Here is a 14,430-nt window from a genome sequence, read left to right as displayed (position 1 = left end):
CCGCTTCCACGCAGGAGGTCACATTGGCCATCTGCAATGCCCACCTCAGCATGTTGCGTGCCTAATAAGGCATCAGTGATTCTGATATCAACTGGAGCGCCCTCCCATAATGGAAATGTGGCCCATGATCCATCAAGTAAGAGGATCCCATGGGGGACCATGGCATCCCTTGCAGGTGTCACGGGTGATATATTTTTTCAGACAGCCTAGTGCACAGGGGAGACGTTCAGGGACACACCAGCCTTCTGGTGTGAGGAGAAGCCCCAGTCCCACAAGATGGCTGGCGTTGCCCTGAGGGCACTCTCGTCAATCGGCCCAAGGGCACTGGATCTTTGGATACTCACACAGGCATCCATTCTCCTCCCATGGTGGGCTCAATGGTGAGACCCTGGTCATCAAGACGACGTCCCACTGAAAGACACCAGGACACTGAAGGAGCTTAGTTGTTTTCCCAGGGATGAATCCCGGAAGCACTAGTAATGGGCACACAATGGCCCAGGGTGAGAGCACGTCTTAGGCGCTCAGAGGCCCAGACCAGGGAAAGCCCCAATAGGGAGCCTCGAGGGATCAGTTGCCTCGAACACCAGGATCCAGCTCTAGCTAGGGCCACAGACGTCCTCAGGATCCCGCCTCTGTGCGGTGCCCTCCACTGGGCCTCAGTGTAATCCTATTGAGCATAATTTTTAGGTCATCATCTATCTTCGAAACCATATGAGTTCTCATCATTGACCCAACCAAGGCAGTCCCCACCCGCCTCTGCCTTCTACCCTCCAGCTCAACATGCTTACCAGTGAGGGTTATGCACAGGGTGGCCATGGGGGCGGGCCCCTGGCTCAGGGACTGCTCCCAAAGATGGGCCAAATTCCCATCTGTGCTCCAGGTGGGATCTCGGTCGCTGCATGGGATTTGCACAGAGAGAGGCAGCTCAGCAGTGACAAAACGCCTTCCCATCAGACGTCACCTTGTGGCAATGGGAGGGATCTCAGAATTCGCAGGGCTGGGACTGAATTCATGACACAATCTTGCAATCCTGGCCTGGTTGGAAGGAAGACTGCAGCTGGTCCACAAGGCCCTCAGCCTCTGTGGCTCCACTGGAAACAAGGGAAATCAAGCCTCCCAGGAATGCTCAGGCATGGAGGCTGCCACAGCAGGATGAGGCCACATGCACAGGTCTTCCTGCAGTGTTATTGGGACAGACATTTGTGGGTCGGTGGCAGGCAGAATCCTGGGCCTTGGCTGGCAGGGACCGGCCCTGTGTTTTGGCAGGAATGGGCAGGCATAGGGCCCCAGAAGGGCCCATGAATGCTACCACGCAGACGCAATGCCAAGATCCCTTGGGGGAACAGGGCCCTGACGGGCATCCCACCAGTATCCAACACTGTCTCCATCAGCACAGCACACATGGTTCTGGTGGGGACACCTAATCCCTTACCATCTTTGAGATTACGGTGAGAGAATGGTGAGGGGCAAGCACAGTTCCCCAGTGCTTTCAAACTCACTAGGTCTCAGGGTTACAAGTCAAGAACCCAGGCCTGCCCTGGCTCGTGGCACCAACCAAAGGGCCATTGTCAGACAAAACCCCATACAGCTGTGGGACGACCCCGGGGGCCCATAAGGACACGTGAGAACCAGACGGTGCCAATGGTGAAGAACCTGGCGGCAGGAGCCTGTATACAACTCGGGGTCTGGGCCACATTGCCAGCATTTTTCGGATACCGTCTACCCGTTGTGCCAAAGCTGTCTAGTCTCCATCCAGGTAACCCCCGCCAGGCCCCTGCCTCCAACTCCCATTTGTGAAATTTGGGAGCACCGCTTCCATGCAGGTGGTCACACTGTTCGTCTGCAATGCCCACCGCAGCATGTTGTGTGCTTACTAAGGCATCAGTGATTCTGACATCAACTGGAATGCCCTCCCACACTGGGAAACGTGTCCCATGGTCCGTCAAGTAAGAGGATCCCATGGGGGACCATGGCATCCCTTACAAGTGTCGCGGGTGACCTGTTTTTTCCAGACAACCAAGTGTACAGGTCAGACTTTCAGGGACACACCTGCCCTCTGGGGCGAGGACGAAGCCCCAGTCCCACAAGATGGCTGGAGTTTCCCTGAGGGCTGCCTCGCCTGTAGGCCAAAGGTCAGCGGGTCTCTGGGGTCTGACATAGGCATCCACTCTCCTCCCTTGGTCAGCTCAATAGCAAGACCACGGTCACCAAGACGACATCCCACTGAAAGACACCAGGACACCAAGGGAGTTTAGGTTCCCAGGGATGAGTCCTGGGAAGTACTAGTAATGGGCACGCAGCTCCCCAGGGTGGGAGCACGTCTTATGCGTGCAGAGGCCCAGAAACCGGGGAGAGCCCCACTGGGGAGGCTTGAGGGATCTGTTGCCTCGAGCCCCAGGTGCCAGTGCTCCACAAGGCCCAAAGGGGTCCCCAGGATCCCGCCTCAGTGCCATGCCTTCCATTGGTCCTCAGCATAATCCTATTGAGCATAATTTTTAGGTCATCATCTGTCTTCGAGACCATATGAGTTCTCATCATTGACCCAACCAAGGCAGTCCCCACCCGCCTCTGCCTTCTACACGCCAGCTAAACATGCTTACCAGAGAAGTTTTTTGATGTGTGGCATGGCTATGGGGGCCCCTGGCTTGAGGCTTGTTCTCGACGGTGGGCCAAATGTCCCTCCATGCACCAGGTGGGATCTCGGTGGGGGCACAGTATCTGCGTGGAGAGAGGCAGCTCAGCAATGACAAAACTCCTTCCCCTTCTGACCTCACCTTGTGGCAATGGGAGGGATCTCAGAATGCGTGGGGCTGGGACTGCATTCATGACACAATCCTGCATTCCTGGCCTGGTGGGAAGGAAGACAGCAGCATATCCACAAGGCCCTTAGCCTCTGAGGCTCCACTGGAAACAAGGGAATTCAAGCACCATAGGCATCTGAGCATGGAGGCTGCCACAGCAGGCACCAGGCCACACGCACATGTCTTCCTGCAGCGTGATTGGGACAGACCTTGGCAGGTTGGTGGTAGGCAGAATCCAGGCCTTGGGTGGCAGGGAGCAGCCCTGAGTTTTGCCAGGAATGGGCGTGCATGGGGCCCCAGAAGGTCCCACAAATGCTGTCACGCAGACACAATAGCAAGATCCCTTGGGGAACAAGTCCCTGATGGGTATCCCACCAGCATCGAACACTGTCTCCATCACCACTGCACCATGGTTCCGGTGGGGACACCTCATCCCTTCCCGTCTTTGAGATTATGGTGAGGGAATGGTGAGGGGCAAGCACAGTTCCCCAGGGCCTTCAAACTCACTGGGTCCTGGTGTCACAAGTCAAGAACCCCGCGTGCCCTGGCTTGTGGCACCGTTCAAAGGGCCATTGTCAGACAAAGCCCCATACAGCTGCAGGACGACCCCTGGGGCCCATAAGGACACGTGACTATCAGGCAGTGACAATGGTGAAGAACCCGGACGCAGGAGCCCACATGCCACTCGGAGTTGGGACCACCCTGCCAGCATTTTTCAGATACCGTCTACCCATTATGCCAAAGCTGTCTAGTGTCCATCCAGGTAACCCCGGGTCCGGTCCCTGTCTCCAAAGGCCATTGTGTGAGAGTTGGGCGCATCGCTTTCAGGCAGGAGATCACATTGGCCGTCTTTAATGCCCACCACAGCATGTTGCGTGCCTACTAAGGCATCAGTGATTCTGACATCAACCAGAGTTCCCACCCACACTCAGAAAGGGGCCCATGGGCAGTCAAGTATGAGGATCTCGCGGGGGTTTATGGCATCTCTTGCAGGTGTCGCGGGTGACCTTTTTTTCCAGATATCCCCCAGGGGAGATATTCAAGGACACGCCTGCCCTCTGGGTGAGGAGGAAGCCCCAGTCCCACAAGATGGCTGGCATTGTCCTGAGGGCTCCTTCGACAATCTGCCCAAGGACACTATATCTCTGGGTACTCACACAGGCATCCACTCTCCTACCACAGAGGACCCAATGGCGAGACCCTGGTCACCAAGACGACGTCCCACTGAAAGACACTGGGACACCAAGGGAGCTTAGTTGGGTTCCCAGGGATGAGTCCTGGGAAGCACTAGTAATGGGCACACAATGCCCCAGGGCGGGAGCACATCTTAGACACAAGGAGGCCCAGAGACTGGGAAGAGTCCCAATGGGGAGCCTCGAGGGATCAGTGGCCTCGAGCCCCAGGTGCCAGTGTTACGCCAGGGCCACAGGGGTCCCTAGGATACCGCCTCTGTTTGGCGCCCCCCACTGGGCCTCAGTGTAATCCTATTGAGCATAATTTTTAGGTCATCATCTGTCTTCGAGACCATATGAGTTCTCATCATTGACCCAGCCAAGGCAGTCCCCACACGCCTCTGTGTTCTACCTGCCTGCTCAACATGCTTACCAGAGAGGGGTTGTGATGCGCAGGGTGGCCTTGAGGGCCCGTGGCTTGGGGCCTGTTCCCGAAGATGGGCCAAACTCCCCTCCGTGTGCCAGGTGGGATCTCAGTCGGGGTGCGTGATCTGCGCAGAGTGAGGCAGGTAAGCAATGACGAACGCCTTCCCCATCAGACCTCACCTGTGGCAGTGGGAGGGATCTCAGAATGCGCGGGGCTGGGACTGCATTCATGACACAATCCTGCAATCCTGGCCTGGCAGGAAGGAAGCCTGCAGTGTGTCCACAAGACTCTCTGCCTCTGTGGCTCCACTGGAAACAAGGAAATTCAAGACCCACTGGCGTCTGAGCATGGAGGCTGCCACATCATGCACCAGGCCACATGCACAGGTCTTCCTGCAGCATGATTGGGACAGACCTTGGCAGGTCGGTGGCAGGCAGAATCCCGGGCCTTGGCTGGCAGGGAGGCAGCCCTGCATTTTGCCAGGAATGGGCAGGCATGGGGCCCCAGAAGGGCCCATGAATGCTACCATGCAGACACAACACCAAGATCCCTTGGGGGAACATGGCCCTGATGGGCACCCAACCATCATCCAACACTGTCTCCATCACCACTGCTCCATGGCTCCTGTGGGGATACCTCATCCCTTCCCGTGTTTGAGATTACAGTGAGGGAAGGGTGAGAGGCCAGCACGGTTCTCCAGCACCCTCAAACACACTGAGACTCAGGGTCACAAGTCAAGAACCTCAGCGTGCCCAGCCTCATGGCACCGACTAAAGGGCCATTGTCAGACAAAGCCCCATACAGCTGCGGGACGACTCGGGCCCATAAGGACATGCAACCACCAGAAGGTGCCAACGGTGAAGAACACGGAGGCAGGAGCCCACATGCCACTCGGGGTCTGGGCCACGCTACCTGAATTTTTTGGGCATCATCTACCCGTTATGCCAAAACTGTCTAGTGTCCATCCAGGTAACTCCGGGCCCAGCCCCTGCCTCCAAAGCCCATTGCATGAAATTTGGATGCACCACTTCCAAGCAAGAGGTCACATTGGCTGTCTGCAATGCCCACGGCAGCACGTCGCTTGCCTACTAAGGCATCAGTCATTCTTACATCAACTGGAATGCCTTCCTACACTGGGAAACATGGCCCATGGGCTGACAAGTAAGAGGATACTGTGGGTGACCATGGTACCCTTGCAGGTGTTGTGGGTGACCTGTTTTTTTGCAGACACCCCAGTGCACAATGGAGATGTTCAGGGATACTCCAGCCCTCTGGTGCCAGGATGAAGCCCCAATCCCACAAGATGGCTGGCATTTCCCTGTGGGCTTCCTCACCAATTGGCCCAAGGGTACTGGATCTTTGGGTACTCATAGACATCTACTCTCCTCCCATGGTGGGTCAATGGCATGACCCTGGTCACCAAGACGACATCCCACTGAAAGACACCAGGACACCAAGGGAGCTGAGTTGGGTTCCCAGGGATGAGTCCCGGGAAGCACTACTAATGGGCACAAATGCCCCAGGACGGAAGCACATCTTAGGTGCATGGAGACCTAGAGACCGGGGAGAGCCCCACTGGGGACACTCAAGGGATTGGTCGCATTGAGCCCCAGATGCCAGCACTATGCCAAGGCCACAGGGGTCACCAGGATCCCGGCTCAGTGTGGTGCCCTCCACTGGGCCTCAGTGTAATCCTATTGAGCATAATTTTTAGGTCATCATCTGTCTTTGAGACCATATGAGTTCTCATCATTGACCCAACCAAGGCAGTCCCCACACGCCTCTGTGTTCTACCTGCCCACTCAACATGCTTACCAGAGAGGGATTGTGATGTGCAGGGTGGCCATTAGGGCCCCTGGCTTGGGGCCAATTCCCGAAGATAGGCCAAACTCCCCTCCGTGCACCAGGTGGGATATCGAACGGGGCGCAGGATCTGCACAGAGAGAGGCAGCTCAGCAATGACAAACACCTTTCCCATCAGACGTCACCTTGTGGCAATGGGAGGGATCTCAGAATGCACAGGGCTGGAACTGCATTCATGATGCAATCCTGCAATCCTGGCCTGGCGGGAAGGAAGGCTGCAGTGTGTCCACAAGGCCCTTAGCCTCTGTGGCTCCACAGGAAACAAGGAAATTCAAGCCCCACAGGCGTCTTGGCATGGAGGCTGCCACAGCAGGCACCAGGCCACATGCACAGGTCCTCCCGCAGCATGATTGGGACAGATCTTGGTGGGTTACTGGCAGGCAGAATCTCGGCCTTGGCTGGCAGGGACTGGCCCTGAATTTTGCCAGGAATATGTGGGCACGGGGCCCCGGAAGGGCCCATGAGTGCTACCACACAGACGTAACACCAAGATCTCTTGTGGGATCAGGGCCCTGACATGCATCCCACCAGGATCCAACACGTCTCCATAGCACTGCTCCATGGCTCCCGTGGGGACACCTCATCCCTTCCCGTCTTTGAGAGTATGGTAAGAGAAGGGTGAGGGTCTAGCATGGTTCCCAGCACCTTCAAACTCACTGGGACTCGGGGTCACAAGTCAAGAACCACATTGTGCCCTGGCTTGTGTACCCGCCAAAGGGCCTTTGTCAGACAAAACCCCATCAAGCTGTGGGACGACCCAAGGGTCCCATAAGGACACGTGACCACCAGACGGTGCCAATTGTGAAGAACCTGGAGACAGGAGCCCACATGCCTTCAGAGTCTGGGCCACCCTGCCAACATTTTTCAGGTACCGTCTACCTGCCATGCCAAAGCTGTCTAGTGTCCAGCCAGGTAACCCCGGGCCAGGCCACTGTCTCCAAAGGCCATTGCGTGAAATTTAGGCACACCGCTTCCACACAGGTGGTCACCTTGGCCGTCTGCAATGCCCACAGCAGCATGTCGCGTGCCTACTAAGGCATCAGTGATTCTGACATCAACAGGAGTGCCCTCCCAAACTGAGAAATGTGGCCCATGGGCTGACAAGGAAGAGGATCTCGCAGGGGATTGTGGCATCCCTTGCAGGTGTTGTGGGTGACCTGTGTTTTTCAGACAGCCTAGTGCACAGGAGAGACCTTCAGGGATACAGCAGCCCTCTGGGGCGAAGACGAAGCCTAAGTCCAAAAGATGGCTGGTGTTGCCCTGAGGGCTCCCTCACCAATAGGCCCAAGGGCCCTAATCTCCGGGTACTCACAGGCATCCATTCTCCTCCCATGGTGGGCTCAATGACGAGACCCTGGTCACCAAGACGATGTCCCACTGAAAGACACCAGGACACCAAGGGAGCTTAGTTGGGTTCCCAGGAATGAGTCCCGGGAAGCCCTAGTAATAGGCGCACAATGCCCTAGGGTGGGAGCACATCTTAGGCACACAGAGGCACAGAGGCCAGGGAGAATCTCACTGGGGAATCTCGAGGGATCAGTGGCCTTGATCCCCAGGTGCCAGCGCTATGCCAGGTCACATGGGTCACCAGGATCCCGCCTCAGTGCGGTGCCCTTCACTGGGCCTCAGTGTAATCCTATTGAGCATAATTTTTAGGTCTTCATCTGTCTTCGGGATTATATGAGTTCTCATCATTGACCCAACCAAGGCAGTCCCCACCCGCCTCTGCCTTTTACCCTCTAGCTCAACATCCTTACCAGAGAGGTGTTGTGATGTGTGGCATGGCCATGAGGGCCCCTGGCTTGGGGTTGATCCCAAAGATGGGCCAAACTCCCCTCCGTGTGCCATGTGGGATCTCAGTGGGGGCGCGGGATCTTTGCAGAAAGAGGCAGCTGAGGAATGACAAAACGCTTTCCCCATCAGACCTCACCTTGTGGCAGTGGAAGGGATCTCAGAATGCACGAGGCTGGGACTGCATTCATGATGCCAGAAAAATCCTGGCCTGGCGGGAAGGAAGTCTGCACTGCTTCCACAAGGCCCTCAGCCTCTGTGTCTCGGCTGGAAACAAGGGAATTCAAGCCCCACAGGTCTCTGAGCATGGAGGCTGCCACAGCAGGCACCAGGCCACATGCACAGGTCTTCCTGCAGCATGATATGACAGACCCTGGCGGGTCATTGGTCATTGGCGGGTCAAACTCACTGGGACTCGGGGTCACAAGTCATGAACCCCAGTCTGTCCAGCCTCATGGCACCGACCAAAGGGCCATTGTCAGACAAAGCCCCATACAGCTGCAGGACGACCCCTGGGGCCCATAGGACATGCGACCACCAGATGGGGCTAACGGTGAAGAACCCAGAGGCAGGAGCCTGCATGCCACTCGGGGTCTGGGCCACGCTACCAGCATTTTTCATGTACCGTCTACCCGTTATGCCAAAGCTGTCAAATGTCCATCCAGGTAACCCCGGGCACAGCCTCTGCCTCCGAAGCACATTGCGTGAAATTTGGGCTCACTGCTTCCATGCAGGTGGTCACATTGGCCATCTGCAATGCCCACCGCAGCATGTTGCTTGCCTACTAAGGCATCAGTGATTCTGACATCAACCAGAGTGCCCTCCCACACTGGGAAATGTGGCCCATGGGCTGTCAAGTAAGATCCCTTGGGGGACTGTGTCATTCCTTGCAGGTGTCACGGGTGTCCTGTTTTTCCAGACAGCCTAGTGCACAGGTCAGACATTCAGGGACACGCCAGCTCTCCGGGACGAGGTTGAAGTCCCAGTCCTAGAACATGCCTCGCCAATCGCCCAAGGGCATTTGGTCTCGGGTATCACAGGCATCCATTCTCCTCCCATGGTGGGCTCAATGGCGAGATACTGGTCACTAATGCAACGTCCTACTGAATGACACCAGGACACCATGGCATCTTAGTTGGGTTCCCAGAAATAAGTCCCGGGAAGCACTAGTAATGGGCACACAACGCCCTAGGGCAGGAGCACGTCTTAGGCGCGTAGAGCCCCAGAGACCAGGGAGAGCCCCCCTGGAGAGCCTCGAGGGATCGGTGGCCTTGAGCCCCAGGAGCCAGCACTTTGCCAGGGCCACAGCAGTCCCCAGCATCCTGCCTCAGTGTGGTGCCCTCCACTGGGCCTCAGCGTAATCCTATTGAGCATAATTTTTAGGTCATCATCTGTCTTCGAGACCATATGAGTTCTCATCATTGACCCAAACAAGGCAGTCCGCACCCACCTGTGCCTTCTACTCGCCAGCTCAACATGCTTACCAGAGAGCATTTGTGATGTGTAGGGTGGCCATGGGGGTGCCCCTTGGTTCGGGGCAACTTCCTGAGTATGGGCCAAACTCCCCTCCGTGCATAGGTGGGATCTTGGTCGGGGCTTGGGATCTGCGCAGAGAGAGGCAGCTCAACAGTGACCAACACCTTCCCCATCAGACCTTACTTTGTGGCAATGGGAGAGATCTCAGAATCTGTGGGGCTGGGAGTGCATTCATAACACAATCCTGCAATCCTGGCCTGGCAGGAAGGAAGGCTGCAGTGTGTCCACAAGGTTCTCAGCCTCTGTGGCTCCACAGAAAACAAGGGAATTCAAGATCCACAGAAGTCTGAGCATGGAGGCTGCCACAGCAGGCACCAGGCCATATGCACAGGTCTTCCTGCAGTGTGATTGGGACAGACCTTGGCGGGTCTGTGGCAGGCACAATCCCGGGACTTTGCTGGCAGGGACCTGCCCTGTGTTTTGCCAGGAATAGGCAGGCATAGGCCCCAGAAGGGCCCACGAACGCTACCACGCAGACGCAATGCCAAGATCCCTTGGGGGAACGGGGCCCTGATGGGCATCCCACCAGCATCTAACACTGTCTCCATCACCACTGCTCCATGTCTCCTGTGGGGGCACCTCATCCCTACTCGTCTTTGAGATTATGGTGAGGGAAGGGTGAGGAGCCAGCACAGTTCCTTAGTGCCTTCACACTCACTGGGACTCGGGGTCACAAGTCAAGAAGCACAGCGTGTCTTGGCATGTGGCACCAACCAAAGGGCCAATGTCAGACAAAACCCCATTGAGCTGCGGAATGACCCATGGGCCCCATAAAGACACGTGACCACCAGACGGTGCCAATTGTGAAGAAACCGGGGGCAGGAGCCAGCATGCCACTTGGGGTCCGGGCCATGCTGCCAGGTTTTTTCAGATACCATCTACCCATTATACCAAAGCTGTCTAGTGTCCCTTTTGGTAACCCCAGGTCTGGTCCCTGCCTCCAAAGCTCATTGCGTGAAATTTAGTGCACCGCTTCCAGGCAGGAGGTCACATTGGCTGTCAGCAATGCCCACCGCAGCACGTCATGTGCCTGCTAAGGCATCAGTGATTGTGACATCAACCAGAGTTGATGGGAAATGTGGCCCATGGTCCTTCAAGTAATAGGATCTCCCGGGGTTCATGGCATCCCTTGCAGGTTTCGAGGGTGTCCTGTGTTTTCCAGACAGCCTAGTGCAGAGGGGAGATGTTCAGGGACATGCCAACCCTCTGGGGAGAGGACGAAGCCCCAGTCCCACAAGATGGTGACCCTCGTCACCAAGACGACATTCCACTGAAAGACATCAGGACACCAAGGGAGCTTAGTTGGGTTCCCAGGGATGAATCCCGGGAAGGACTAGTAATGGGCACACAACACTCCCGGGCGGGAGCACATTCTACGTGTACAGAGGCTCAGAGACTAGGGAGAGCCCACTGGGGAGCCTCGAGTGATCGGTTGCCTCAAGCCCCAGGTACTGGCACTACACGAGAGCCACAGGGGTCCACAGGATTCTGCCTCAGTGAGATGCCCTCCAATGGGCCTCAGGTAATCCTATTGAGCATAATCTTTAGGTCATCATCTGTCTTCCAGACCATATGAGTTCTCATCATTGACCCAACAGAAGCAGTCCCCTCCCGCCTCTGCCTTCTACCCGTGAGCTCAACATGATTACCAGAGAGTGTTTGTGATGCTCTGGGTGGCCATTAGGGCCCCTGGCTCGGGGCCTGTTCCTGAAGATAGGCCAAACTCCTCTCAGTGTGCCAGGTGGGATCTCAGTTGGGGCCCGGGATGTGCACAGAGAGAGGCAGCTCAGCAATGACAAATGCCTTCCCCATCAGACCTCCCTGTGGCAATGGGAGGGATCTCAGAATGGGCGGGGCTGGGACTGCATTCATGACTCAAACCTGCAATCCTGGTCTGGCGAGAAGGAAGGCTGCAGCGTGTCCACAAGGCCTTCAATACCTGTGGCTCCACTGGAAACAAGGGAATTCAAGCCCCACAGGCATCTGAAAATGGAGGCTGCCACAGCAGGCACCAGGCTACACGCACAGGTCTTCCCACAGCGTGATTGGGACAGATCCTTGGTGGGTCGGTTGCAGGCAGAAACCCGGGCCTTGGCTGGCAGGGCCCGGCCATGTGTTCCCCATGAATGTGTGGGCATGGGGCCCCAGAAGGGCCCATGAATGCTACCACACAGACGCAATACCAAGATCCCTTTGGGGAACAGGGCCCTGACGGGCAGCCCACCAGCATCCAACACTGTCTCCATCACCACTGCTCCATGGCTCCTGTGGGGACACCTCATCCCTTCCCATCTTTGAGAGCATGGTGTGGGTAGGGTGAGGGGCCTGCACGGTTCCCCAGCGCCTTCAAACTCAGTAGGATTCGGGGTCAGAAGTCAAGAACCACAGCGTGCCTTTGTGGCATCACCCAAAGGGCCATTGTCAGACAAAACCCCATCTAGCTACGGGACCACCCACGGGCCCCATATGGACATGCCACCACCAGAGGGTGTCAATGGTGAAGAACCTGGGTGCAGGAGCCTGCATGCCACTTGGGTCTGGGCCACGCTGCCAGCATTTTTCAGATACTGTCTACCAGTTATGCCAAAGCTCTAGTGTCCATCCAGGTATCCCCGAGTCCGGCCCCTGCCTCAAAGCCCATTGCGTGAAATTTGGGCACACCACTTCCACGCAGGAGGTCACATTGGCCATCTGCAATGCCCACTCTAGCAGGTCGAGTGTCTACTAAGTCATCAGTGATTCTGACATCAACTGGAGCGCTCTCCCACACTGGGAAAAGTGTCCCATGGGCCGTCAAGTAAGAGATCCTGCGGAGGACTGTGGCATCCCTTACATGTGTTGTGGGTGACCTGTTTTTTCCAGACAGCCAAGTTCACAGGTCAGACATTCAGGGACATGCCAGCCCTCTGGGGCAAGGATGAAGCCCCAGTCCCAGAAGATGGCTGGCATTGCACTGAGGGCTGCCTCGTCAATCGGCTCAAGGGCACTGGATCTCCAGGTACTCACACAGGCATCCACTCTCCTCCCATGGTGGTCTCAATGGCGAGACCCTGGTCACCAAGACGACGTCCCACTGAAAGACATCAGGACACCAAGGGAGCTTAGTTGGGTTCCAGGGATGAGTCCCAGGAAGCACTAGTAATGGGCACACAACGCCCCAGGGCGGGAGCAGGTCTTAGGTGTGCGGAGGCCCAGAGACATGGGAGAGCCCCACTGGGGAGCCTCGAGGGATCGGTGGCCTCGAGCCCCAGTTGCCAGAGCTTCGCCAGGACCACAGGAATTCCCAGGATCCCACCTCAGTTTGGTGCCCTCCACTGGGCCTTAGGTAATCGTATTGAGCATAATTTTTAGGTCATCATCTGTCTTCGAGACCACATGAGTTCTCATCATTGACCCAAACAAGGCAGTCCCCTCCCTCCTATGCCTCCTACCCACCAACTCAACATGCTTACCAGAGAGGGTTTGTGATGTGCAGGGTGTCCATGATGGCCCCTGGCTCAGGGTGTGTTCCTGAAGATGGGCCAAACTCTCCTCCATGCGACAGGTGGGATCTTGGTCGGGGTGTGGGATCTGCGCAGAGAGAGGCAGCTCAGCAATGACAAATGCCTTCCCCATCAGACCTCACCTTGTGGCAATGGGAGGGATCTCAGAATCTGTGGGGCTGGGAGTGCATTTATGATGAAATCCTGCAATCCTGGCTTGGCGGGAAGGAAGGCTGAAGCATGTCCACAAGGCTCTCAGGCTCTGTGGCACCACTGGAAACAAAGGAATTCAAGCCCCACAGGAGTCTGAGCATGGAGACTGCCACATTAGGCACCAGGCCACATGCACAGGTCTTCCCGCAGCGTGATTGGGACAGACCTTGGCAGGTCAGTGGCAGGCAGAATCCTGGGCCTTGGCTGGCAGGGACCGGCCCTGAATTTTGCCAGGAATGGGTGGGCATGGGGCCCTGGAATGTCCCATGAACCCTACCACGCAGATGCAACGCCAAGATCCCTTGGAGGAACAGGGCCCTGACGGGCATCCCATCAGCATCCAACACTTTCTCCATCAGCACTGCTCCATGGCTCCCGTGGGGACACCTCATCCCTTCCCATCTTTGAGATTACGGTGAGGGAAGGGTGATGGCCCAACACGGTTCCCCAGTGCCTCCAAACTCAGTAGGATTCGGGGTCACAAGTCAAGAACCACAGCGTGCCTTGGCTCGTTGCACCAATCAAAGGGCCATAGTCAGACAAAACACCATCGAGCTGCAGGACCACCCACAGGCTCCATAAGGACAGGCAAACACCTGAGGGTGCCAATCATGAAGAACCCAGGGGCAGGAGCCCGTATGCCACTTGGGTCTGGCCACGCTGCCAGCATTTTTCAAATATCATCTACCCGTTATGTCAAAGCTGTCTATTGTCCATCCATGCAACCCTGAGTCCGGCCCTTGCTTCCAAAGCCCATTGTGTGAAATTTGGGCACACTGCATCCAGGCAGGAGGTCACATTGACCGTCTGCAATGCCCACTGCAGCACGTCACGTGCCTACTTAGGTATCAGTGATTCTGATATCAACCAGAGCACCCTCCCACACTGGGAAACGTGGCCCATGGGCCATCAAGTAATAGGATCTTGGGGGGGATCGTGGCATCCCTTGCAGGTGTTGCGGGTGATCTGTTTTTTCCAGACACCCTAGTGCACAGGGGAGACGTTCAGAGACATTCCAGCACTCCGGGTGAGGACGAAGCCCCAGTCCCAGAAGATGGCTGGCGTTGCCCTGAGGGCTCCCTCGCCAATTGGCCCAAGGTCACTGGATCTCTGGGTACTCACACAGGCATCCACTCTCCTCCCAT

The 14,430-nt window shown here is 56.5% G+C and overlaps 1 long non-coding RNA gene and 8 other non-coding genes across 12 annotated transcripts in view; all 9 read right to left on the bottom strand.

Moving 5' to 3' along the window:
• LOC109501093 overlaps positions 1-7,979 on the bottom strand; it is a 44,405-nt gene extending 36,426 nt beyond the window's left edge. For all 4 annotated transcript variants that reach the window (XR_006598976.1, XR_006598975.1, XR_006598977.1 and 1 more), the window contains exons 1-4: positions 7,576-7,979; positions 6,216-6,333; positions 4,407-4,524; positions 2,601-2,718 (exon numbers count right to left, since the gene is read on the bottom strand). This is a non-coding gene — a long non-coding RNA (uncharacterized LOC109501093). The remainder of the gene's footprint in view (positions 1-2,600; positions 2,719-4,406; positions 4,525-6,215; positions 6,334-7,575) is intronic.
• LOC111561102 lies at positions 652-732 on the bottom strand. The gene has a single exon (XR_002743461.2). It is a non-coding gene; the product is annotated as a small nucleolar RNA SNORD115 (small nucleolar RNA).
• Positions 2,464-2,544, bottom strand: LOC111561113. The gene has a single exon (XR_002743472.1). It is a non-coding gene; the product is annotated as a small nucleolar RNA SNORD115 (small nucleolar RNA).
• Positions 4,270-4,350, bottom strand: LOC111561101. Its single transcript, XR_002743460.1, has one exon. It is a non-coding gene; the product is annotated as a small nucleolar RNA SNORD115 (small nucleolar RNA).
• Positions 6,079-6,159, bottom strand: LOC123386372. Its single transcript, XR_006600161.1, has one exon. It is a non-coding gene; the product is annotated as a small nucleolar RNA SNORD115 (small nucleolar RNA).
• Positions 7,884-7,964, bottom strand: LOC111561100. The gene has a single exon (XR_002743459.2). It is a non-coding gene; the product is annotated as a small nucleolar RNA SNORD115 (small nucleolar RNA).
• A 1,422-nt stretch (positions 7,980-9,401) lies between the features above and the next one.
• LOC111561099 lies at positions 9,402-9,482 on the bottom strand. Its single transcript, XR_002743458.1, has one exon. It is a non-coding gene; the product is annotated as a small nucleolar RNA SNORD115 (small nucleolar RNA).
• Positions 9,483-11,103: 1,621 nt separating this feature from the next.
• Positions 11,104-11,183, bottom strand: LOC111561118. The gene has a single exon (XR_002743477.1). It is a non-coding gene; the product is annotated as a small nucleolar RNA SNORD115 (small nucleolar RNA).
• Positions 11,184-12,906: 1,723 nt separating this feature from the next.
• Positions 12,907-12,986, bottom strand: LOC111561126. The gene has a single exon (XR_002743485.2). It is a non-coding gene; the product is annotated as a small nucleolar RNA SNORD115 (small nucleolar RNA).
• Between the last annotated feature and the right edge of the window lie 1,444 nt (positions 12,987-14,430).

Source organism: Felis catus, chromosome B3 (assembly GCF_018350175.1).
Source record: "Felis catus isolate Fca126 chromosome B3, F.catus_Fca126_mat1.0, whole genome shotgun sequence".
Taxonomy (NCBI): domain Eukaryota; kingdom Metazoa; phylum Chordata; class Mammalia; order Carnivora; family Felidae; genus Felis; species Felis catus.
Note: the sequence above shows the minus strand (reverse complement) of the source record. Positions and strands in the feature narration are given on the sequence as shown.